This window comes from Geotrypetes seraphini, chromosome 3 (genome assembly GCF_902459505.1).
Source record: "Geotrypetes seraphini chromosome 3, aGeoSer1.1, whole genome shotgun sequence".
NCBI classification, from domain to species: Eukaryota; Metazoa; Chordata; class Amphibia; order Gymnophiona; family Dermophiidae; genus Geotrypetes; species Geotrypetes seraphini.
Window position 1 is genome coordinate 160,864,923 of NC_047086.1, and position 25,196 is coordinate 160,890,118.

Here is a 25,196-nt window from a genome sequence, read left to right on the forward strand (position 1 = left end):
TTTCATATGTAATCCACCTTGAACTGCAAGGTAATGGCGGAATAGAAATCACTAATGTAATGTAATGTAATTCTTTAAAAATATGGAGGAGGCAATCTTTCTTACTAAATACACTACTGTAATAGATGTTTGTATTCCATGACATTCGCTAACCTTGCAGGTGAATTCTATAGCAAAAGGGATCAGCCCCATATTAATACAAGAAACCTTCCATTCTTTGGACCAAGAGAGTAATTCTATAACACGCCCCAGATAAGAGGGTACACAGGTGCCCTTTTCAAACATATTCTGTAAAGGAAATCAGGCACCTACTTTGCTTTATAACATAGTAACATTACTGGAATACATTTAAGCATAAAAGCTTACTAGCCCCACAACTGGTCCCCATTACTAGCTGTTAGCCAGAACACACAAAAATTATACTGTTCTATTCTTTATGCACATTTTTGCACTCTCCACTGACACGCATGCCTACCACCATAGTACATGACATTGCAATATGGCATGTACTTTCCTGCTAGTTGGTATTCTGTAAGAGGCCACTTATGTGTCTAAATAACTTGATTACTCCCGGATGTGATGAAAGACGCTGTGTAAACTGAAGCGAAGACTGAGAGTCTGGAGTTTTTGAACCGCCCGTATAATAAATATTTCTCTAAAAATGCTGATAAGATTAATCATAGTGCTCCCGAAGAAGCTCTGTTCTACAGTGAGAAAGCGAAACGGAGATCTTCCGTCGTTTCTTGATGGCTGTGTAGTATTCACAAGCTAAGTACTACTACAATAACGATTTAAGAAAATTTTTGTAGTACATGGCTACAGTTAATAGTTAAAATAAAACAGAATAAAAATTTTAAGTAATTAATAATAATAAAAGGACCGATAGCTCACATTAAAGTTATATGCCCAAAAATACATTAACGGCATTGTAACTGTGAGCGCTTGAGTTCAATTACGAAATTCTTTTATTATAAAGATCTATGAGGAATTTTTAAAATAGAAATGTGGCTCGAGCAGCAGCCTATATATATATATATAGTGGTGTTTAAGTGTGAGGCACAGGTTATATTTGAATGAATTATTATTAAATAACTAGAAAACCACTATTTGTTTATGTGCATTCCTACTGCCTACAACTAGACATCTCCTTACAGAATTACCGCTATTTGGCCCTGAATTTCTGGGTTGGTTAGCAAGAGCATGACTTGCCAAGAGTTCCAACCCGCGGGACATTCCAATGCAGCAAACACTCCCAAAGCCACGTGCTTAAAAAGAGGGCATGGTTTTCGGTAGATAGAGGGTGGAGAAAAACATACATTCAATAGGAAAGACACATGGAAGTAGTTTTATAAATCTTTAGCGTGTGTATAAAGCTTCTTATAAAATTAGGTCAGGCTTAAAAGTATGTGCAGTACAAGAAGATGTGCCCAGGGAAGGAGTTTGGGTAGAGTGAGTTTATTTATTTGGATGTAGGTTTTTGCCTTTTTCAGCTGTAGCTCAAGGTGAGTTACATTCAGGTACAGTACATATTTCCCTATCCCTGGAGGGCTCACAATCTAAGTCTGTACCTAAGGCAATGGAGAGTTAAATTGACCTGTTCAACATAAGAACATAAGAATAGTCATACTGACCAATGGACCATCTAGCCCAGTATCCTATTTCCACAGTGGTCAATTGAGGTCACAAGTACTTGGCAAAAGTCCAAATAGTAGTAATATTCAATGCTACCAATCCCCATGTCTGTCTCAATAGCAGACTATAGACTTTTCCTCCAGGAACTTGTCCAAACCTTTTTTTTAAACCAGCTATGTTAATTGCTGTTACCAGATCCTCTGGCAATGCGTTCCAGAGCTTAACTAGTCTCTGAGTGAAAAAACTATTTCTTCCTATTGGTTTTAAAAGTATTTCCCTGTAACTTCCATCGAGTGTTCCCTAGGACCTGTTTTACAAAGCCGCACTAGCAGCTGCTGCGCGGTAATGGCCCCGAAGCCAATAAAATTTAAAGGACTTCGGGGCTGTTGCCGCACGGCTTTGTAAAACAGGCTGCTAGTCTTTGTAATTTTTAATGGAGTAAAAAAAATCAATTCATTTCTACCCATTCAGGATTATGCAAACTTCAATCATATCTCCTCTCAGACGTTTCTTCTACAAGCGGAAGAACCTCTTTAAGTCTTTTCTTATAGGAGAAGAGTGATTGTGGAGGAAACACCATACCCCTAACACTGTTATTAGCCTTCAGGAAATGTAAATCATTATAATTATGAAATCAGATTGGCAAAACAAAAATACTCTTCATGGATTATTCATGACACTAATAACCCTTCTAATAAGCTTTTTCAAATTGTCATTGTGACCCCACATTTTCGGTGCAGATCCTATTGTAAGCCAATACCTTAGTTTCACATTTTCAAAATAAAGTTTCTAAACTAGCACAATTGTCCTTTTGTTAGTCCGAGTGTTCCCTTGATTAAACCAGGATTCTTCTGTCTCTTCAAGTTTATTAAGTTTCAAGTTAATTAATATTTTGATATACAGACCATCTCAAGTATCTGGTCGGTTTACAATAATAAGAGATAAAAATTATAAAAAAATTGTATATATAAAAAAAACCAAATAAAAATAAGGGGGATAATGTCGATATAAAGATTTGATTACGAAGGGTATGAAGCAAAAGGAAAGAAAAGGGAAGGGAAGGTTTTTAAATTACATTGAATAAATAAAAATAAAATGAGGAAAGGAGGGGAGGATAAGACAAAAGGAAAAAATGGGGTATCACTTCCTGGAAGCGTTTTTGTTGTCCTGTTTTTATTTGGGACTTCAGTTGGAATTTTGATAAGCATCTTTAAAGAGAAATGTCTTGAAGAGTGTTTTAAACTTGTTTAAAGAATTTTCAGAATGAAGATTTGATGGCATTGCATTCCAGAGAGAGGGCGCAACAACTGAGAAAATTGTGTTTCTGGTATAGTATAAATCTTTGATTGGAGGGACTGTTAGTAAGTTCTGGTTAGTGGACTTGAGGGCCCTGGAAGGGGTATGTGGAATAAGATATTTATCAAGGAAGGCAGGCTGGTGAGAAGTCTTGATCTTAAAGGCTAAGAGAAGGATTTTGTAAGTTGTTCTATGAGAGATTGGTAACCAGTGAGATTCTTGGAGTAGGGGGGTGACATGGTCATATTTTTTTGCTTTATGAATGAGTTTAATAGTTGTACAGTGGAACCTCGGTTTGCGAGTAACGCAGTTTGCGAGTGTTTTGCATGACGAGCAAAACACTGCGTGGGCTCAGATAGAGGCTCTCTAACATGCGGAAGGCACCCGGAGTGGAAAGCTGGCCGGCGGACGGAAGAGGACTGCCCCTGAAACGGCGCTGTGTGGGCTCAGGTGTTCTTTAGCGACTGGCAGACAGATGAGGCATCCCACTGAAGCGGCACTGCGGGGTTCTTCAGTGGCTGGTGGATGGAGGAAGCGTTACTACAGACCCGGCACCCAACAGGTACAGACCCCTGGGCCAATCCTTGCCACTTCCTCGGCACCTTTTGGGTTCTGGAACGAATTGTCAGCGTTGCCATTATGGCCTATGGGGAAAGTTGCTTTGATATGAGTACTTTGGATTACTAGCATGCTTCTGGAACGAATTATGCTCGTAAACCAAGGTACCACTGTATTTTGAATTAGTTGTATTTGGCGAGTTTCTTTTTGGGTTATTCCATGATAGAGTGAGTTGCAGTAATCTATGTGTGAAATGATCATAGTGGATTAGGATTTGAATGGAGGAGGGTTCTAGTGCTGAAGTTATGGAACGGATTAGACGGAGTTTATCACAGTGGATTGACTTTTCCATTCCTTTCTTACCAAGTTCAATATTCTTCTAAAGCATATTACATTACATTAGTGATTTCTATTCCGCCATTACCTTGCGGTTCAAGGCGGATTACATCCAAACTAAAACAAGAAATACATTTCAACTTTGAAGTAATAGAATAAACGATGAGATAAAATTTTAAGGGAGAATTATGGGTTTTAGAAAATGTTTGGTAACTAGAAAATTAGAGAGTACTAAGGGTTTATAGAGTTTGACATTTTTGGATGGTGGGTAATAGAATAGCGAATGTATTCTTCTGTGTCTGATTGAGGAGGATTGATTTAGTCTGTTATTCCAGTAAGTTGGGCTTTCTCCGTTGATAGCCTTGTAAAGTAAGCAGTAGAATTTGAAGTTCACTCTCGCTTCTATTGGAAGCCAATGCGAGTCATGGTATGTCTCTGTGATATGGTCATATTTTTTTAGTGAATATGCACCTCACTATCTGTTTACTGAAACCTTTGCCATCTAGTTGGCTCAAGATTCACAGACATAGTCTTTCTCCATTCCTTTTACACATGGTCTCATTGTCTCTTTCATTGAGGCTTGTTCCACAGTCATGGAAAAGAGATGTAGCCAGACCACTTCTTAAAGTCACTAGATCCACTAAACCCATCTGATTATCGGCATGTTTCCAATCTTCCCATTGCCACTAAAGTTACTGAGAAAATTGTTTTTGATCAGCTTTCAGCATATGTTGATCAACAGTGGATTTTGTGCCCTAGGCAAACAGGATTCTGATCAAACCATAGTACTGAAACTACCATTACCGCCTTACTTAGCAAATTATATTCCATTCTTGAAAGGGAAGACATTGCTTTTTTGGTATCTCTCGATATTTTGGCTGCTTTTGCCTGGCTGATCACATACTTTTGACAGCTTAACTTGCTTTTTTTTATTTCTCTGGTAATGTATTATGGTAAGTTAGTTTAAATCATTCTTAGCAAATTGGGATTTTGTTGTTTCTGCTACGAGGTCCACTTCTAAAGATTACACGTGCATTGTAGGGTTCCTCAGGGTTCAGTACTCTCACTGCTGCTCTTCAATATCTTTCTCAGTTCTTCAGCCACTTTGATCCAAGATCATAACACACATTTTTCATCTATACAGATGACATTCTTCTAATCTTTCTTCACTTTTTGCACCTGATTTTTATTGCTCCTACAGGACACCATGTTCGCTTTGGAAGGCTTGTGTCCCACAAGCTGGTTCTTAACACGTCTAAGATGATTATTTGCTGGATAATTGGCCCTTTTAGTGACCCTCAAATACCCCTTAATCTTTTCAATCATTTCATTTTGCCTGTCATTGTACTATTTTGGGATTATTATAAATTCTAAACTGTCCTTTTTAAAAAAAAAGTTCAATAAGTTTTTATTATATAGAATAAACAATACAAATATCAAATTATACAGCAGTATGATACCATATTAAATGATACCTATTCACAAAAACCCCCTAAAACAACCTATACACATGCAATATGGATGTACACTAAATTATATAGTATAAAATAATGAAGTCAAACAGATTGAAAGGGAAAATAACTATACATCAAAAAAGGCTTCCCATAATTTAGTAAAACACACAGCATTAGTTCCTTCAGCAACAACCCTCTCATATTTGGCAGTGAGACAAACAGTGTTCCACCAAGTGATGTACTCAGCTGTAGAGACATCCTTCCAGTGACGTAAAACAATTTTAATAGCCAAATTTAAAATAATACATAGGAGTTTTGATTGGTCTACTGTCAACATATGTTCATTATAGTTGTTGCATGTTTTTGTGTGCCATTGCAAGAATATTGGAGCTTGAATTAGAGAAACAAACAAACATTAAATTTCTTGTTAAACTTAGCAAGAGTGGAAGTGAAATCAGGGACATGTTAGTCCAAGTTTATGGGGATAATGCCATGAAGAAAACAGCAGTGCACAAATGGATTAAATGTTTTTCTGAGGGGAGAGAAAGCATCACTGATGAAGAGAGGTCAGGGCAGCTAGTAACAAGCAGAATTGATGAAAACATTGCAAATATTTGTCAAATTGTGCGTCAAAATTGTCGGCTGACTGTGAGAAGCCTAGCAGATCAAGTAAACATTGATAGAGAAACAGGAACATCTTAACTGAAAATCTTAGCATGAGAATGGTGTGTGCAAAAATGGTCCCTCATGGCTCTTGCATCACGACAATGCACCAGCTCGCACCAGTGTACATGGCACTATCTGTGAGGCAGTTTTTAGCCACCCTTCCTACTCACCTGATCTGGCCCCCAATGACTTTTTTCTTTACCTGAATATAAATATTGAAAGGAAGACATATTGGTGACATTTAGAATATCAAAGCTAATATGACGACAGCTTCTGATGGCCATTCCAGAAAAAGAGTTCCAAAATTGCTTTGAAGGGTGGACGCATATGCGCAAATGGTAAATATTAGTCACAATTCACACATCAGCGGATAAGCAAAATAATGAATACTGAACACCCAAATAGTGAGAACGCATTGCAAAAAGCTTTTTCACTAACTTTTCAAAAAGCCTAGAAATTAAACAGGTCAAAAGAGTGCACAGTTCAAAGACCAAGGAGAGTCATTTAGCAATTCACTGAACCTTTTGATTAAATTGCTTCATTAAGAAAAGGCCAGCATTGTAATTTGCCTAAGCACAGTGCAGTTCATGGGAGGTTAATGTGTGTATTAATTTTACAGGACCAGACAGTGAGTCAGCCAAGACCCAAATACTCCAGTAAAGACAGCATTACAATTTAATCAATTAATCCAAAGAGCTTCGAGAAAATCTTCTCCCCTCCACATCCCCAACCAAGGACACCAAGGGAGGTCTGATCTCCAAGTGTGAGATTAACTACCACAGTGAGTGAGACTGAAGGTTTATCAGCGATGATTTCTAGTGGTGCATCCAGAGCAGTGGTTCCTAACCCTGTCCTGGAGGACCATCAGCCAGTCAGGTTTTCAGGATAGCCCTAATGAATATGCATGGAGCAGATTTGCATGCCTACCACCTACATTATATGCAAATCTCTCTCATCCATATTCATTAGGGCTATCCCAAAAACCTGACTGGCTGGTGGTCCTCCAGGACAGGGTTGGGAACCACTGATCTAGCGTATAAAGTTGGAAAGATGTACATGTTTTGCTTTGCAAATGAAAGGAGCATCACAACGTGACTATTTAGCTTTCTTTGGTTTGCAATTATTCAATTCCATATGAAAAAATTAATGCAAAATGTGTAAGTTGATAACAAACTCCGTCCCCTTCCCAAAAGTACTTCCTCTTACTTCTTGCCCATGAGAACTAATACAATGGGGCGGCTTATCTACCAGTTTTTAAACTCGTATAGGCATTTTTTGCAGCCTATACATGGGGACAGCCTATATATGGGGAAATACGGTAATCGTGTCCTCCAACTCATCTGATAACGTGAAGATCTTTATTTCTCCAATGTCACAATGGTACATTCAAACGACTCTATGGCTCAATGACTTGACTTGACATGTATATGTTTCGGCCAACAGGCCTGCCTCAGGAGTCTTAAGAATCACGAATGATAATATACAAAAAATGCTATCACTCACGTAGGTTTGACCAAAATTCCAATAGGAATATTTTTTTCGGCTTGCGAATTAAAACTGTGTGCCGGCTAATGCATTAGTTTTAATTCGCAAGCCGTAAAAAATATTCCTATTGGAATTTTGGTCAAACCTATGTGAGTAGTAGCATTTTTTGTATATCATCATTCGTGATTCTCAAGACTCCTGAGGCGGGCCTGTTGGCCGAAACATGTACATGTCGAGTTGAGTCATTGAGCCATAGAGTCGTTTAAATGTACCATTGTGACATTGGAGAACTAAAGATCTTCACGTTATCAGATGAGTTGGAGGACACTTTCTTAATGCACATCATTCTGATCTGGACAATTCCATTCTGTTTTGGTGTATTTGTATCTGTGGTTTTGTTTTCCCCTGTTCTGTTCGTTCGAAATACGGTAATCATCACCTAAGTGTGTGCACACCTTATAGAATTACTCTGGAGGTAATTTTATAAGAAGGTCCCTAGTTAAAGCATCCTTTGGGATACTCATCAGCGAGCCTTCTCAGGAGTTGCCCCAACACTCCCCAAGTGGTTATGTCTAGCTCAAGACTAGCTCTACTACAGAAAATAAGTGAAAGCTTGGCACTTCTCCCAAGCCTTTAAATACAAGTAGTGACTGGCCAGACACTCACCACACATGGACTAGCTTGCTATACACACTGTAACTTAGACCAGTTCTTAAAACCTTGCCTTGCCTTGCCTATATAGGACCTTGCCTTGAGTTTGGCCACCATTCTGTTTAACCCAATTCACTTTATACTACCCACCAGGTCCCCGTCTATATATCTGAATGTGGCCCCTGGCTATATAGTAAGATGTCTCACTGTGTTGCAGGAACAACATTCACATCATATTTATGTTATTCAAACGTTCTAATGCTTAATAGGTATTTCATTGCAATCATGCTGACATTGTATTAACTCATATCTATTGTATATTACTTGAATATTCTTCCATGCTATTATTGTATTGTACTGACATTTATCACATTTAGGGCTCCTTTTACGAAGGTGCGCTAAACTGCCGGCCGCACTAGCTGCTACCGCCTCCTCTTGAGCAGGCAGTAGTTTTTTGGCAGCGCGGGGGTTAGTGCGTGATTAAAAGTCGCGCGCGCTAACGCGGCTTCTTAAAAGGGGCCCTTGGTTTATATTATCATTGTACAGTGCTGTTAAATGTGTAAATTTCAGCAACTGTTTCATGTTAGTTCTATTACTTGGTTCCAATTCGCCATTTCCAAATTTACCTCTGATTGTATTCATGCTTATATTTGGACATGATTTTACTATTGTTATGCTGTTAAAACTGTAAGTTTTATGCTAAACAGCACCTGCTGTACACCAGTTTGGGTGAATCCCTTCAAAAAGACAGTTAATAAATCATAATAAATAAAACAAATATAAAAGCCCTAGAGCTGGTATAAATGGCCGTGCTGACATTTCTCAAGTACTGCTCTGCTCAAGCTCCACCTCTGTGCACATTCACCCACAAAGGACATGCCATCATGTTATGCAACAAGGTCTTTCACTGGTAACTATTTTATGAGAGGACATTTATGCACGTAGGTGGCTACAGCCGCACATACATGACTGAAAACCCCCAAGGTGGGTGCATGCTTTAAAATGGTTGCCATCTTGTAGAAATCTCCTTAAAATAGGAAGGAAGAGCTTAAATGCGAGTTTATGCTTTAGGTCTGCACAGTTCTCAGTTAAAAAAAACAAAAAAAAACCCAATACACATTAACAGATAATGAGTATGGAAACTTTTTTTTTCCCCCCATTTAGGTCCTTTCCCTTGACCGCAGGTCACGCTCTCAGCTTACATTTAGAAACAGAAAGCTGTTACCAAAAATGAAGTATCAGCCTTCGAAAAGGAAACCAACTGAGAGTCGCAGGTGCTAAAAATACACACAAGTCGCGGAGTTATTTTTAGAGGTGGCTTTTGCACCCTGCCTTCCCGCTTCCTGGGCTTTGGTGAAAAACTTGCCGTTGTTGCTGTGGGCGGCCGCAGAGTTTGGTCAGGTGCCGCGAACGACTGACTTCAGGCGGCCGGCCTGAAACTGTAGAGCAGCGCCCCCCCCCCCCCCCATCAGGTGCCCTTTCCAGAAACCCAGCCTTATCCGACCGCCCACACGCAGCCGGCTGCTGACGTCCTCGCCTCATTTGCACGAGCTATTTTTACACCTTTTGTGTCTTTTGAGGAACCGAGTGGGCACGCTGGCGCGTGGCGCAGCACATCTGGCAGGGAGCAGGGTGTGCTGGAGCGCTGCCAGGGTACAAGGGAAAAGCCAGTTCAGTACCAAACGAATTCGTTCTCCTGGGGGCGTTGAGAGGCACGTTGGGCTCGTGTGCAAGCTGACACCCCAGCTATCTTCACATCTCTGCCCTTCCTGACCTGTTTTTGTTTCCATCGGTGTCTTTAACACCTGAGCTCTGGTAAACTGTCTGTACTAGCACTGGAAGGCAGACACCTGTGTGTCAGGCAGAGGAGTGGCACAAGCCTTGGATACCTCTCTCAATAGTAACATAACAGAAAAAAAAATAAAGGAGGAAAAAGGTTATTAGCTGCCCTTTCGAAAAAGACCTTAAAACATTTTTGTTTGCGGATGCTTATTTTTAAATTTTTCCTTTTTATTATTTTTAATTTTGTATTACCATAGCAGATTTCAACGCTTCAGTCCCTTTTGCATTGTCCTGCCCTACTTTTCTATACATACCAGTGGTCTCAAACTCGCCGCTCACGTGTGTCCTCATAGGTACTATTTTGAGGCCCTCGGTATGTTTATCATAATCACAAAAGTAAAATTAAGCGTTTTACCTCATGCAAAATTGTCATTTCTTTAATAAGACATTAACTATTTTTTCTGAAGCCCTCCAAGTACCTACAAAAATCCAAAATGTGGCCCTGCAAAGGGTTTGAGTTTGAGACCACTGATATATACTGTAGTACAACCCCTTTTTCCACACTTTCATGTTACAGTCCTAACATAATTTTGATTTTCTTTTGTTTTATAGCTACAGTCAAACCTCAGTTTGCGAGTGTTTTGCAAAACGAGCAAATTGTAACTCGCAAGCCTTCTGGAAATCACCCTCTCCAAGATTCTCATGAGACTCGAGATCTCATGAGAATCTTGGAGAGGGTGAGATCCAGAAGGCCTTGAGCATGCGCAGATGCTCAAGGCCCAGCAGCAGCCCAGCAGAAAACTGGCGGCAGGCACTTTCTAACACCGGCGGCACACGGGTAAGGACAGGGCCAGTTGGCGGGGTGGGGGGGGGGGGGGTGGAGGCGAACGTGAAAGGAAGGAGCAGCGCCGGTAGCCTCAGGGGGAGCAATACTGCTGGTTCCCGGGGTCGGGTGGGGTGTTGGCTCAGGGGTCTGGTCAGGGTCAGCTTGTCGGGTGGAACGAATCATCTGAGTTGCCATTATGGCCTATGGGGAAAGTTGCTTTGCTATACCAGTACTTTGGATTGCGAGCATGCTTCTGGAACGAATTATGCTTGCAAACCAAGGAACTGCTGTATTTTTATATTTTATGTAAACCACTTAGCCATCTTTTTGATAGGCATAATATCAAATCTTAATAAAATTTGGAAACTTACCCACCCTTTTACAAAACCGTGATAGCGTTTTTAAGCACCGACCGCGGTGGTAAAGGCTCTGATGCTCATATGAGCATCGGAGATATTACCACCATGGCCAGCGCTAAAAACCTTGTTACGGTTTTGTAAAAAAAAAAAAAAGGGAGGAGGGGGGGCGGAAGTTTCCAAGTTTTAAGAAGATTTGATATTCTGCCTTTCAAAAAGATGTCTAAGGGGCTTACATAATGCATATAATGGAGGCAGTGTATGCAAATCAAGTTTATACCTATTCACTGTGGATAACATGAAAACCTGACTGGCAAGAGGTACTCCAGGACCAAGTTGATAAACACTATACTAGAGGACATTCAATACATGCAAAGCCAACAATTAAGCATGTGGGATATTTAGATCCCACATGCTGGCTGGATGGAGTAGTGGACACTAGTAGTTTCAAGTTTCTTTAAAATTTCTTATACCGCCTAATCAGGTGGTGCACAAAATCATAAGAATATACATTGGCTAAAATACAGGTTTAAAATGACAAAACATCTCTAAGGAACACAACAACATTCAGAGACATTTAAACCATGACAAATGGGAATAGAAGGTGAAAAGGCATTAACTACAATATTCAAGGTAAAAGATAACATTTAGGGGAAATACAATAGGGGGAGATACTGAGGGTAAAATCATTCTAGGTCGCCCTTACAAGAGCAGTTAGCTCTCAAAAGCGACAAGAAATAGAAAAGTCTTAAACTTTGTCTTAAATTGATTAAGGATAGATTCATCTTGAAAAATAAGCCGGGATACTATTCCATAAAGAGGGAGCATTCCCAGAAAAAATAGAAGACCTCATTGTGTTAATGTATTTTAGTGACAGAATAGAAAGGAGATTCTTTTTTAAATATGTTTATTAAGGAACCATGCACAGAAGCAATACAGAAAGGTCATACAAGAAGGTACAGTGAACGAAATAACCAAACCACAGGAGACAACAAAAACACGCCAGGAAACTGGTAAAAGAAGCCTCCAGGCAAGTTCCATTATAGGATGTAACCCCGCCCCACCCCGCACCCCACCCCCCAGAAAGGAGATTCTGAGCAGATGATCGGAGAGTCTTAAAAGGACTGTATGGGATAAGAAGATTATTAATGAATTCTGGCTGATTATTTTGTCAGGTTGTGAATGTTAACAGAAGGATTTTATAAGTACACTAGTCTTTTAGCCCGTTACGTTAACAGGTGCTAGAATATATGTCTGTCTGTTTTTCTTTCTGTCTCCCTCCCGCTGTCTTTCTCTTTCCCTGGCCTCCTTTCTCTATCTTTCTGTCTCTCTCCCTGCCCCTGTATCTTTCTTCCTTTCTTTCTTTCTGTCTCCCTTCCACTGTCATTCTTTCTATCAGTCTCTCTCCCTGCCCCCTATGCAGCATTCCCTCCCCCTCCATTTCCCTGTGCAGCAGCATTTCCCCTCCCCCACTGCCCCCTATGCAGTATTCCCTCCCCCTCCATTTCCCTGTGCAGCAGCATTTCCCTCCCCTACCCCACTTCCCTGTGCAGCAACAGCAGCAGTATTTTCCTCCCCCTCCACTTCTCTGTGCAGCAGCAGCAGCGGTATTATCCTTCCCCTCCAGGTCCCTGTGCAGCAGCTGCAGCATTTCTCCCCACCCCCCTTATCTTCGAGTGGTCTGGCCTGCTCCATTATTCCCTTGCCGGCCCCCCTTCCCTTCCCGCGGTCTGGCCTGCTCCGTTATTGCTTTGTCGGCCCCCCCCTTATCTTCCCTTCCCGCGGTCTGGCATGCTCCATTATTCCCTTGTCGGAGTTTATTTTTAAGTTTAAAGGTGCTGTGGCGGCTCCTCTCATGATCCACGCCTGCGTCGGAAGCCTTCTCTGACGCAGGTGCGGCTCGTGAGAGGAGCCACCCCCGCGGCTTTTAATTTAAAAATAAACTTCAGCCAATGGGGCTGTATTTCCTGGCTTGAGGAGGTGGCGAGCAGGTATGGTCGTATTTCCTGGCTTGAGGAGGTGGAGAGCAGGGAGTCCAGCGCTTTTCATTGTCTCTGTTGGCCACTGGCACAGCTATGCGCGCATGCGCACTTTTGCCAACCACAGACCTACGGATCACGGAGGTAAGACTGCATGCGCGCTTAGCATTTTATTATTATAGATAAGAACATAAGAATTGCCGCTGCTGGGTCAGACCAGTGGTCCATCATGCTCATGCAGCGGCCCTCTAGTCTAAGACCAGTGCCATAGCCGAGACTAGTCCTATCAGTGTATGTCCTTGTTCAGCAGGAACTTGTCTAACTTTGCTAGGAATCCCTGGAGGATGTATTCCCCTATGACAGACTCCGGAAGATTGTTCCAGTTTTCTACCACTCTCTGGGTGAAGAAGAACTTCCTTACATTTGTACGAAATCTATCCCTTTTCAACTTTAGAGAGTGTCCTCTCGTTCTCCCTACCTTGGAGAGGGTGAACAACCTGTCCTTATCTACCAAGTCTATTCCCTTCAGTACCTTGAATGTTTTGATCATGTCCCCTCTCAATCTCCTCTGTTCGAGGGAGAAGAGGCCCAGTTTCTCTAATCTTTCACTGTACGGCAGTTCCTCTAACCCCTTAACCATCCTAGTCACTCTTCTCTGGACCCTTTTGAGTAGTACCCTGTCCTTTTTCATGTACGGCGACCAGTGCTGGACGCAGTACTCCAGGTGAGGGCGCACCATGGCCTGGTACAGCGGCGTGATAACCTTCTCCGATCTGTTTGTATAAGAGGGGAGTGATTGTATTTTTTTGCATTAAATATAATTTTTACTGCAGTATTCTGTACTATCTGGAGTCTTCTTATTTCTTTTTTTGTTATGCCCTTGTATAACCACGGAAACATAATTTTACATTTCAGATGGCCATAGTATCTTTCTGAGCAGGAGTATCTGTATATTTGTGACATCAGGGTTCAAGACAAATCATTTGCTCCAGCCAAGGCATCATCACAAAAACCTACTTTGTGCATGTTTTTCATTAAGTACATTGTCTCCTGTACTCCTGCCTACAGAAAAATTCCCACGGTGCCTGGTAGGAGGTCAGTGAACTGAGAGCCTGGTGTTACACACGTGATAGAAAAAAGCAGCAAAGTGGAAAACTTGTGCAGTAAAGTTTAGACTTATAAAAAGCAGAGAAACAAATATGCAAATCAGCATATATGTGTAATCAGTGACAATACAAAAGGCCCATATTAAGGTGATGGTGGGAGCTTTTACTTGCTTTACCACAAGATAATAGCCCTGCATTATAATAGTCCTACAGGTTGCTGATTCCCACTCCCATTTCATACCAACCCTCTGGAATCGATTGCCCCCGCAGATAGGATCCCGTGAAGGACTCCTCAACTTTAGGAAAGCAATAAAAACATACCTGTTCACCTAACCCCCCACAACTGGTAGATTACGAAGAAATGTATATTGATACAAGATCCTCTGTATGTGTCACGTTAGGATAAAAACTTGAATTGCTAAATCTTGTACTGTAACAGTGACAATTTTAATCTGTAAACTGTATATTACATATATGAGTATTAATTAGATCCCTAGTACGTGTCGTGTTAGAACAAAATCTTGTTCTAGGGAAAAAACAAACAAACTTGTACTATAACTATGGCAAACTGTAACCTGTTAACTGTATATTATGTATGTTAGCCTGTAACCTGTCCTGAGTTCTTTGGGGATGACGGGATAGAAAACAAATAAATAAACAAACAATGCTGCTTATGAGCCCCCCCCTTGAAAAAATCATTTCTACAGCATCCATTTGAGTGTTCCTACCAACCTTGTAGCCGGTGGTCAAGGAGTGGGCACCTCTGTCACTCCTGCCCTGCTGGCACCCTCTCCAAAATGGCACCCCCAAAGTTAGTCTCACATTACTAACACTAGGAGCATGTTTTCTATTTGGAAATGTAATCCTAGTGGTAGTAGCATGAGGGTACTGCTAGGGGTGCAATTTTGGATCCACTCCTGCTTGAAGACCAATAGACCATCAGGTGCAGGCCTGGTAGGCCCACTAAGAAGGTAAGGGTCCTTTGGTGGGGGGAATATGATCAGAAGGAGAGGAAGACACTGGCCCATTTCGGCTCCCTGAATAGTAAAATAACACCAGCTTTTAGTTAGGGTTATTTTACTATCATTTTATGCCCATGATGAAAGATTTGCAGTATGTACTCAGTGTATACCACAAGTCGCATTCTGTTTTTTACATAGTAATGAGCTGTTTTACATGAATTTGCATGTTGTATATTTCATTAATGTAACCCATGGTGACCACAGTAGGGCAAGACACATTACTGATCACATTGGGCTAGATTCACTAAGGCCACGGATCAAATCGGGTCCAATCCATGAGCGATCCAATCTGTGGCCAGGGGCTGATTCACGAAGCGCCCTCATACAAATGAGGTCAATCAGAATCACACTCTCCAGCGATCCCGATGCATGCGCAGACCATCTGTAGATGGTCTACGCATGCACTGGCCCTCCATGCCCGGCAGAGCTAGAAACAAAACTTTACTACTCTTTTACTTACTTTGCAAGCCTGTGGTTTTAACCCACGGGTTAAAACCATGGGCTTGCACTGCGGGGAAGGGCAGGAGAATCAGGGCAGAGAGCAGGAGAACGAGGCAGAGAGCAGAGAAGCAGAATTGGGGCAGAGAGCAGGGTGGCCAGAGCAGGAGAATCGCAGCAGAGAGCAGGGTTTTTACACAAGTGACTGGTCATAAGAACATAAGATTTGCCGCTGCTGGGTAAGACTAGTGGTCCATCATGCCCAGTAGCCCGCTAATGCGGCGGCACTTAGATCAAAGACCAGTGCCCTATTTGAGTCTAGCCTTACTGGCGTATGTTCTGTTCCAGTAGGAACTTATCCAACCTTGTCTTGAATCTCTGAAGGGTGCTTTCCCCTATAACAGACTCCGGGAGAGTGTTCCAGACCTCTACCATTCTCTGGGTGAAGAAGAACTTCCTTACTTTAGAAACATAGAAGATGACGGCAGAAAAAGGCCATAGCCCAACAAGTCTGCCCACTCTAATGACCTACCCCCTTGATTTTACCTCCCTAGAGAACCCACGTGTGTATCCCATTTCCTTTTAAAATCTGGCACGCTGCTAAAGTGGAAGTTCATTCCAATGATCAACCACTCTTTCGGTGAAGAAATACTTCCTGGTGTCGCCATGAAATTTCCCAACCCTGATTTTCAGCGGATGCCCTCTTGTGGCCGAGGGCCCTTTAAGAAAGAAGATATCATCTTCCACCTCGATATATTTAAACGTCTCTATCATGTCTCCTCTCGTTCTCTTCACCTTGGAAAGGGTAAACAGTCTCTCTGTCACTACTAAGTCAATATCTTGAATGTTTCGATCATGTCCCCTCTCAGTCTTCTCTTTTCAAGGGAGAAGAGTACCAGTTTCTTTAGCCTCTCGTACGGCAACTCCCTCAGTCCCTTAACCTCAGCAGCTGATTATTTTGGATCGGCCAGCTCAGTCAGTGTGCCTGCATTTGTTTAGTGAATCGCGTCCTTCCTACTTTGCATGCTGTTTCCCCTCATTTGCAAGCATGGATCAGATCGGAGGATGATTGGCCACGGGGTTAGTGAATTGGTCGGAGGAAAATCGGGTCACAAAGCGGTCGGGACACGATCGGTGTCCTTAGTGAATCTAGCCCATTGTTCCCTTAATGTTATGAGCTTTCAGACCTCTGACATAAGCAGTTACCAAAACAAGGTTATGTTGGATCAAGATTAAATGTAATAATAAGGAAAGTTGGTTGGAAGATCTGTTGGCTATTTTGTCTATTCCAGCTATCCTGTGCTCTTCTTTCGATCTCTTATTTACGGAGGTTGCTCTTTTTCATTGTTATTCCTTATAAAATTACCCTCCACTTGTTCTATCTTGTTAATTTATTAACATATTAAAATATTAGCCAGAGTCCTGTAACACAGATTGGAAAATATTATGCATTAATCAAGACCAATCAAGATTCATTAAGATCAGGATTCTCTATTATCACGTTGATTAGTCAACATTATACAGATAGCTAATTGGGAGAAATTATCAGGATTTCATTAGGTGCTAGTAAGACATTGCATGGGAGCTAGTAACCTTTTTTATTCACTGTCCTAAGTAAATTTGAGTTTCCTAGGAATCTCACTCTCCTTGTTTTCCCATCTAGGGGTACATTTTTGAAGTGCACTACCATGCTGTATATGCTAATGACCTTAATGTGAATTAATAGTAAACAGTAGCACAGTTTATTACATCTAGCTTTTAGTATCTGTGTTCTGCCCCCATTTTATGTGTGCAGTTTCTTGTATAAGAATATAGAGTGTTTGTTCTAAGATATGTGGACTCAATCTCCCAGAAGGTGTGACTGCAGCTAGAGCCCGCCTTCTCCTTCAGTCTGTGAGAGAATAAAGTGCTAGGTTTTTAAAAGATGTCTGGACACCTGGACAGTCCTCTCTAAAGAGGACATGTCTGGGTAAATCCGGACATCTTGTAACCCTAATTTTGTGAGCCACTTGGCTGCATGAAAACTTGGGTCTAACATTGTCCTCTCACTAGGTTTTCACCCTTTATTTCTGATAGCCTAATACAGCTTAGGTTATGTATCTAAGTCTGGAGCACAGTATTATTCCCCACAAGGTATACGCCCATCTTTCCCTGTGTAGGACGTGCTGGTTGAGTGAGAAGATTCTGTAAATAAAGTTGAACTGCCTTGAAATCATCAAACTGTTTATTCTTTACTTTAAGTTATTAAAGAAAGTTGTTCAAAGAACTACAGAGGCTGGCTGATAGCATTAAGGTTACAGAAGTAGGGGTTAACTGATTAGGAGCCTCAGACAATTGGCAGCCATAAGTTCAGCAGTGCCTAGCTATTTTGAGGAGTCCTTGCTTTACAGTGAAAACCTGAGGAAGTTTCAGTGATAACCTGCGGTAAAGACTTTTCAGTCTGAACTTTTATTTCAGGTGCAGTCTGACTGTATGTCACTGTTTTCAAGATCCTTAACCTTTCACATTTCACTGTATGTGGTTTAAATGAAAAGTAATATCTCCGCCTCCATAATTCATCAACAGAGGGCAGCACTGATGCGCTACATGTGACTTCTTCTTTGAAATCTCTTCCTTCACCTCATTTGGTGAGAAGTATTTGTTTAATAGTTCCTTATGAAATAGAAGCATGCTGTGAGCATTAGTTGGTGCAATTTAAGCACTGTGCTGTGATACAATTTCCAACTGTTGAAGAAGTCCCTCCAATTGAAATTCACCACTGCATACAGGTTGTTTATGGTGATGACTGTATTGATGCATTGCTGGGCCAATAAAAAAAACTGTAAAAATCATGAACTGGGAAGGGCTGATTTGTCACATATAATTTTTATAAGACACAGAAAAATTAGCTCATACTAATGTAGATAACTAAATACGACAACATAAGAATAGTCTTACTGGGTCAGACCAATGGTCCATCAAGCCTAGTAGCCCATTCTCATGGTGGCCAATCCAGGTCCCTAGTACCTGACCAAAACCCAAGGAGTAGCAACATTCCATGCTTCCGATCCAGGGCAAGCAGGGCTTCCCCCATGTCTCTCTCAATAAAAACTATGGACTTTTCCTCCAAAAAATTGTCCAAACCTTTCTTAAAACCAGCTACACTATCCGCTCTTACCATAACTAGAAGATATATATCCTGTATTATATTTTCAGTTGAACTTAACGCATGGATTTCTGCATTACTGTCCAACTTTAAAATATCCTCCTTTGGTTTTAAATATTTAGAAATACAGGCTTCTTCTGATTTCTGGAAGCTTGGCAAGCTCAATTATGCCCCCTATTTGGAGTGGCCTACAAAAATTAGGCAGAACAAAACTTCTATTGAGCAAGGCACATTTATCTGCTCCAAAATCTATATTTTAACTCGCCTCTTTCATCTATTTCAGCATGTCTCTTATACGATGGTGAACATTTTCAAAGCAGATGAACATCTTAAAATACCTAAAAGAAAATTAATTTGCTAAAAATTCCCAAATCCTGATTTTGGAAAGACAGAATTTGAAAACATTTCATACTGCATTTCATCCAAATAGCAAGGAGGCATGTTGTGGGTGTATTTTGGGCAGGTCTAGGGGGAGCCCAAAAGTAGGACATCCAAAAGGGATTTTCAAACGGCAAGAAATGCCCATGTCTAAAAAGAAGGACGCTTTTATCCAGACTTGTTTTAGTCATGTCCAAGTTACAAAAGTTGCTCTACCTATACCCATCATATCATTCCTTCTGCTAGAAACTTACCAACCCTGAGATGTCCTGTCTATTTGTTCAAATTAGACTGTAAGTTCTTCTGAGCAGGGACCGTCTATTGAATGTTAAATGTACAGCACTGCATATGCCTTTCAGTGCTAAATAAATGATAAATAGTAGTAGTAATTGAGTAGCTGAGGATTGGAGAGATTAAAGCATAACCTTTTTCATAATCCCCCTAGTGGTAGTTGTCCTCCTTCCTCTCCCCTGAAAGTGAAACAAGAAAGGAAAACAGTCTATGTCAGCTGCAGATATGAATAAAACAGCACACAAGTCAGAAGAGTAACCTAGTGGTTACTGCAGTGGACTGTGAATCAAGGGACCCAGGTTTGAGTCTCACTCAGCTCTTTTGTTTGTTTATAATTCTGAGCCTTCCAAAACCAGAAAATAACTACAGTACCTAAACAGCTCCTGGAGGGGTCACATTTATAAAAAGAGTTACAGCGGGGTTTGAACCTCTGTCCCTTGGTTTACAATCCACTGTACTAACTGCTAGGTTACTCTGCTGCTCTACAGGGATATCTGTGTGGCCATATTATTGAAAATTATGCCAGACAGATGTTCATGTCCCTGGTTTTTGTTTTTTTTTGGGGTGGTGGTGGTGTTCAAAAGTTGGACGTTTCATTTTGGAAAATGGCTATTCATTCTAGACATTTTGGTCCGGATTCAATAAAGGGTGCTGCAATCGGCAGCTGCCCACAAAAGCGGTGCTGATCGCCTGTCAATCACGTGATGGCGCTGTTTATAGAATCGCGCGTACGTCACAGATAGGCACCAGAAATGTAGGCCAGGGTTTTCAAAGCCTACATTTCCAGCATCTATCTGTGATGAGAATCATGACTACGGAGGTGCCTACTGACACGTAAGAGTACTTCCGGCATCAACCACGCTTATTTTACCTGTAGGCGCCTCTGTAGTCGCGATTCTGGTGTTGTTTGTGAAGGTGCTGTCTTTTTTTAAAATGAGATTTTAATTGCTTTTAAACGTCACGATCAGTTATCACGTCAATTAAAGGCAATTAAACCAATTTAAAATGGCACCATTAGGGTGCCTAATGGCATCTAACTAGCAACGCCATTTACTGAATTTGGGCCTTTCAGTGTAAAAACATCCATCTCATAGCCATAATCAAACAGGTAATCTAGATGTTTTTCCTGTTTGATTATAGCTCTTAGATGGGTGGGTTTTTTTTTTGGGGGGGATGTTAAGAGCAAGACTTTTTTGGGGGGGGAGGATGGGGGGAGAACTTAGATTTTGTTTTGAAAATGCCTCTGACTCTCAGAAGGCTTTTACATCATTCAACAGTCAAATGGACCACAAATCTTCTTGCATAAGACCTGAAATGGACTACTGACTCAGATCTTCAGGTGACATGGTACTGACAGAGGTTAAATTTACTACTGGGCTATGTGCCTGAAACAGGGCAGCACATCTGTATCGTGGGTGTTGCTGGACAAATATCAGACAGATGGTAAGGATTTACTGCTCTTCCTGACATGTTTTTCCATTTCTCCCCTAGTTAGAAAGATATCAGGAAAGAATCCTATCAAGGCATTAACTCTTGGGACAAGACTGATACACAATAGGCAACTACTAATATTCCTTGCAGAATTTCATCCCTTATTTTGACTTTATTAATTAACTTCACTGTACACTGTTCCTCTTTCACAGATATGCAGGAATAGCAGCAAACTGGATTTGAGTCTGGCACTCATTGAGCAGACCAGAAACAATTCAGGTCAATAAACCAACGGGTGTGTTTGGAATCTCTCAAAATGTCCACTATCCACATTTACAACATAATTCTATAAAAAGTGCAAAAAACTGCATGCGCTATTTAGGTTACATATTCAAATTCTGTATGCAATTTAATTGGATAACATGCTAATTAGTACTGACAATTGACATTTTAACAAGCAATTATTGGTGTTAATTAGAATCAACTAAGAGTTATGTGCATAAATTTAGGCATCAGATCTGCACCTAAATTTTATATGTGGCTCATAAAAGGAGGTGCGAAAATGGTTGGGTCATGAGTGGATCAGGGGCGTTCCTTTCAATTAAACACGTAATTATAGAATATGGGCCTCCACTCCTAAAGTTAGATGCAGGCATTTGCATCACGTTTTCCTTGATGCAAGTGGCACACCTAAATTTAGTTGTAATTCCCGGGTGTAAGGGCTATTCTATGCACTGCACCTACAGCGCTTTTTTGGGTGCTAATTTTTTGGATACCATATATAGATTTAGTACTTAGGGGGCAATTCTGTAACTTAGCACTTTGAGTTAGGCACCCCAATGCTGTTCACTGAGCACCAATTCTAGAATAGCATCTTTGCACCATTGAAGAATATTAGCATATCATCATTGGTGCATCTACATTTATGCCGTGTCTATGGCACGTAACTGATAATATTCTATAAGTTACGTGCATAAGTTGGGGACACACCCACATCCCTCCTATGCTTTGCCCAAGTGCACTCTTAGGCGCCGCTGAGCGCAATTGTCAATCATTCGCTAGGCGCTGTTTATAGAATTTCACCAATAGACGTTGAATCGTTTGGTGCACTGCCATTTAGGCCAGAGTTTTCTTGACCCAAATGAGAGTGCGAGTCAAACCACACCCAAAATCAGCCTTAAATCTGTCCCCAACCATGCCTATTTGCTGGTAGGTGCCTCAATATAGACGCCTACCTTGAAGTGGTAGGCACCTACCAGCTAATTCATTTTTTAAATGTTTTTTAATTGGTTTTTAATGGCACTTTCAATTATCAATGCCGATTAAGCCAAGTAAGAAAATTAAGTTAGGCCGGCTAGGCTCGCTGTTCTAGGTGCCTAACTTTAGGTGTCATTTATAGAATCTGGGCCAACTCCTATCTTTCCTTTAGAAAAATGCTAAAGACCTAATTATTTGACAAATTCTTCTGAATGTGATTATAATACACTGTGCTTGTACAGTCTCTTGATTGTTGTTAACCGCATTGAACTGAGAGGTTACTGCAGTATATAAGTGGAATTTGTTATGTTATAGACACTGAAGAAAATAGCCCAAACAGGCCTTGACAAAAACAATCCAAATAGAGGAGCCGTGAGGAAAGAGATGTCGATCACTCAGCAGCTGCTAAGCTGTTTATTGGTAAACAGCACAAAATGAATGGGTCGACGTGACACTGACAGTGTTTCGGCAAATCTGCCTTTGTCAAGAGTCTAATGTGTCATAGATATAAATAAAAAACCAAATACACGTAAATACAAATATAAAACAAAGGCAGATTCGCCGAAACACTGTCAGTGTCAAGTCGACCCATTCATTTTGTGCTGTTTACCAATAAACTGAAGAATTAGTGGAAACTAAATTGAGTGTCCAAAAATGGAAAGAATCCTTGGATTAACAAATTCAGTGGAGCACTCAAATTTACCTATAATGTGAGCTAAAACAGAGGAAAAAGGACCTCAAAAAAACCTCTGGAATACAATCAAAAAGATCATAACCAATTGGGGTTAGGTTTTCGTCACCGGTCCAAAACCCCTGTGTGAATTTCAATTAAATAATTTTTTTTTACTTTTTCAAAATACAATATGTGTTTGTGATTATAAAATTGTACTATCAATATCAAAATCTCTCTGAATTGAAATGTGAGTATTAAATAACCAGCAGATAAATGTTGAGAAACACTGGAATTTGAAAAGTCTTATATTGTCAAGCACTTATCTTGATTGCCCGACGGAGGCCCAACCGTTTCGCTCAACGGGCTTCTTCAGGGGTAGTGATAAGGCTGGATATTGTGCCAGTATGGACTTTACTCAACAATTCTGTGAAATAGCTGCGTCTGTTTTCCTCTCAACCTGCTGAGTGATCTACATCGCTTTCCTCACGGCTCTTCCATTTGGAATGTTATGTTATAGTGCATTCCTCCACATACATGTGCAAGACACACGTCTCTGCGCATGCTTATTGAAAGAGTTAAGCTGTTAAGAGTTCAGAAGCAAATCCGAGTGAGCTGAGCACTGGGAGTGATTTCATGATTTAAATGATTCAGAGTGGTAAGGCCTCTAGATTAGGGATAAAGCATATGGGAAAAGCAAGGCAGTTTATGCTGCTGCTGCTGCTGACACTCTAGGGCCCTGATTCTATAAAGGGCACCTGAGTCATGCCTAAAGTTAGGTGTGCTTTAGGCGTCCAATCTAAGTAGTTAATGAGCCAATTAAGGGTCTTAACAAGCAATAATTGGTACTTAGGCTATCATATCAAAGGGCAGTCAGAGACACCTGCCTGGAAACTATTATAGCTCAATAAGTAAAAGCCCTGTGTTCCTCTTCCAGAGGTCATAAGTTCAAATCCCAACCAGCTCCCCAGCCCATATTTTAATTGTGGCATTCTACCTTGATGATCTTGCAATGAAGTAGAAGCCATGCTAAGGTCTGTATGTGGGTTTTTTTTCTGTTTTTATGCTTTTGCAAATGAAGTTATGTATGCAATCTATATATTTTTGTCATGTGGTTTCTTTGCTTTCAAGAATGAGCTGATTGGAGCACTGTTTAGTCAGAAAAAAAGGTAGCTTTTTAGCAACAAAACTAAAGCTATGTTTTTCATGTGCTATGTTTCAGTTAATGGATCTTTTCCTCTAATTAGCAAATAACATTGCTGTTTGTGAACATAAATAGGTTTTGCATGCAATATATCTGTTTTGATGTGCCCCTTTTATATGGTGCCTTATTAAATGTATTTTGAGCTTAATAAAGCAAAAATAAAAACCCAGAGAGCTATTTAGCAGATCGCATTAAGGACATCCAAACTGTGCCTAAGTTCTGGAAGGACGTCCAAAGAGTGCCGAAGTTCTGTCCATAGAACTCAGGTCTATCTCAAGCCTAAACTGTGCTCAAAAGTAGACTTCCTTACAATGCCTATAAGACCCAGTTTTACAATTGCTATGCAGCTTGCTAACTCACTCTGTAGCACACTGGTTAAACCTATACCCTTCTATCCTAATGTTGCTGGTTCAAATCCCAGTCACTCTGTCTGATGGAAGAGAAATCCTATATAATAAAAGGCTAACTCGCGCATACGCACTCCTATTTGCGTGCTTCTATGATCAGTAGTTCCGTGGCCACATGAGTGCGCATACGCAAATCCCCGCACTGGACCCCAGCGCTGGACATCCTGCTCTCCTGTTGGCTCCTCTCACGAGCCGCACCAGCGCCTGACCCCAAACTGAATCGCTGCGAGATGGAAGTTGCCTGGCCGCCTAACTTTAAGCCGGTGGTGGCTCCTCAATCTCGGCTCTTCAGTCAGGCGGCGAGGGAGGCAGGGAAGGCAGCATGCGTGCCCTTCCCTGCTCTCTACCTGCGGAGCGGCGGCTGCCGGCCGCTAGCTCCCCCTGCCCTCTCTGTCGCCTCCCGGCTCCAGCAGCGTAGGCAGCACTATAAACATGCTGCTTCGCGGCTTTCTACTGCCGATTTCCTCAGCCGCGTCTCTGATGACATCATCGGAGACAGATGCGGCAGAGGAAATCAGCAGTAGAAGGCCGCGAAGCAGCGTGTTTAAAGTGCTGCCTACGCGGCTGGAGCCCCGAGGTTTGTCGGCGGTGGGAGGGTCAGGAGCAGGCCGGATCGAGCAGGACAACGGCAGTAAAAGAAGGGGAAGGGGCCGAACGGAGCAGGGAAGAGAAGGGAAAGGAAGGGTGGGGGAAAATGCTGCTCCTGCTTCTGCACAGGAAAGGGGGAGGATAAGAGGGAAATGCTGTTGCTGCTGCATAGGGAAGTGGGATGGAAATGCTGCTGCACAGGGAAATGGGGAAAAATGACAGACAGACAGCGGGAGGG

At 41.4% G+C, this 25,196-nt stretch overlaps 1 protein-coding gene across 3 annotated transcripts in view; it reads right to left on the bottom strand.

Annotated features, from left to right (window-relative positions):
• The window catches only part of HIVEP2 (HIVEP zinc finger 2), a 428,321-nt gene that overhangs the window by 79,682 nt on the left and 323,443 nt on the right, over positions 1-25,196 (bottom strand). The window contains exon 1 of one of the 3 annotated variants that reach the window (XM_033936473.1): positions 9,304-9,531. The exons of 1 other annotated variant lie outside the window; for it this stretch is intronic. The gene's annotated coding sequence lies outside the window, so the exon portion shown is untranslated. Of the gene's footprint in view, positions 1-9,280; positions 9,532-25,196 lie in introns of those variants that run through there. One more of the 3 variants, XM_033936472.1, reaches the window with a different exon arrangement.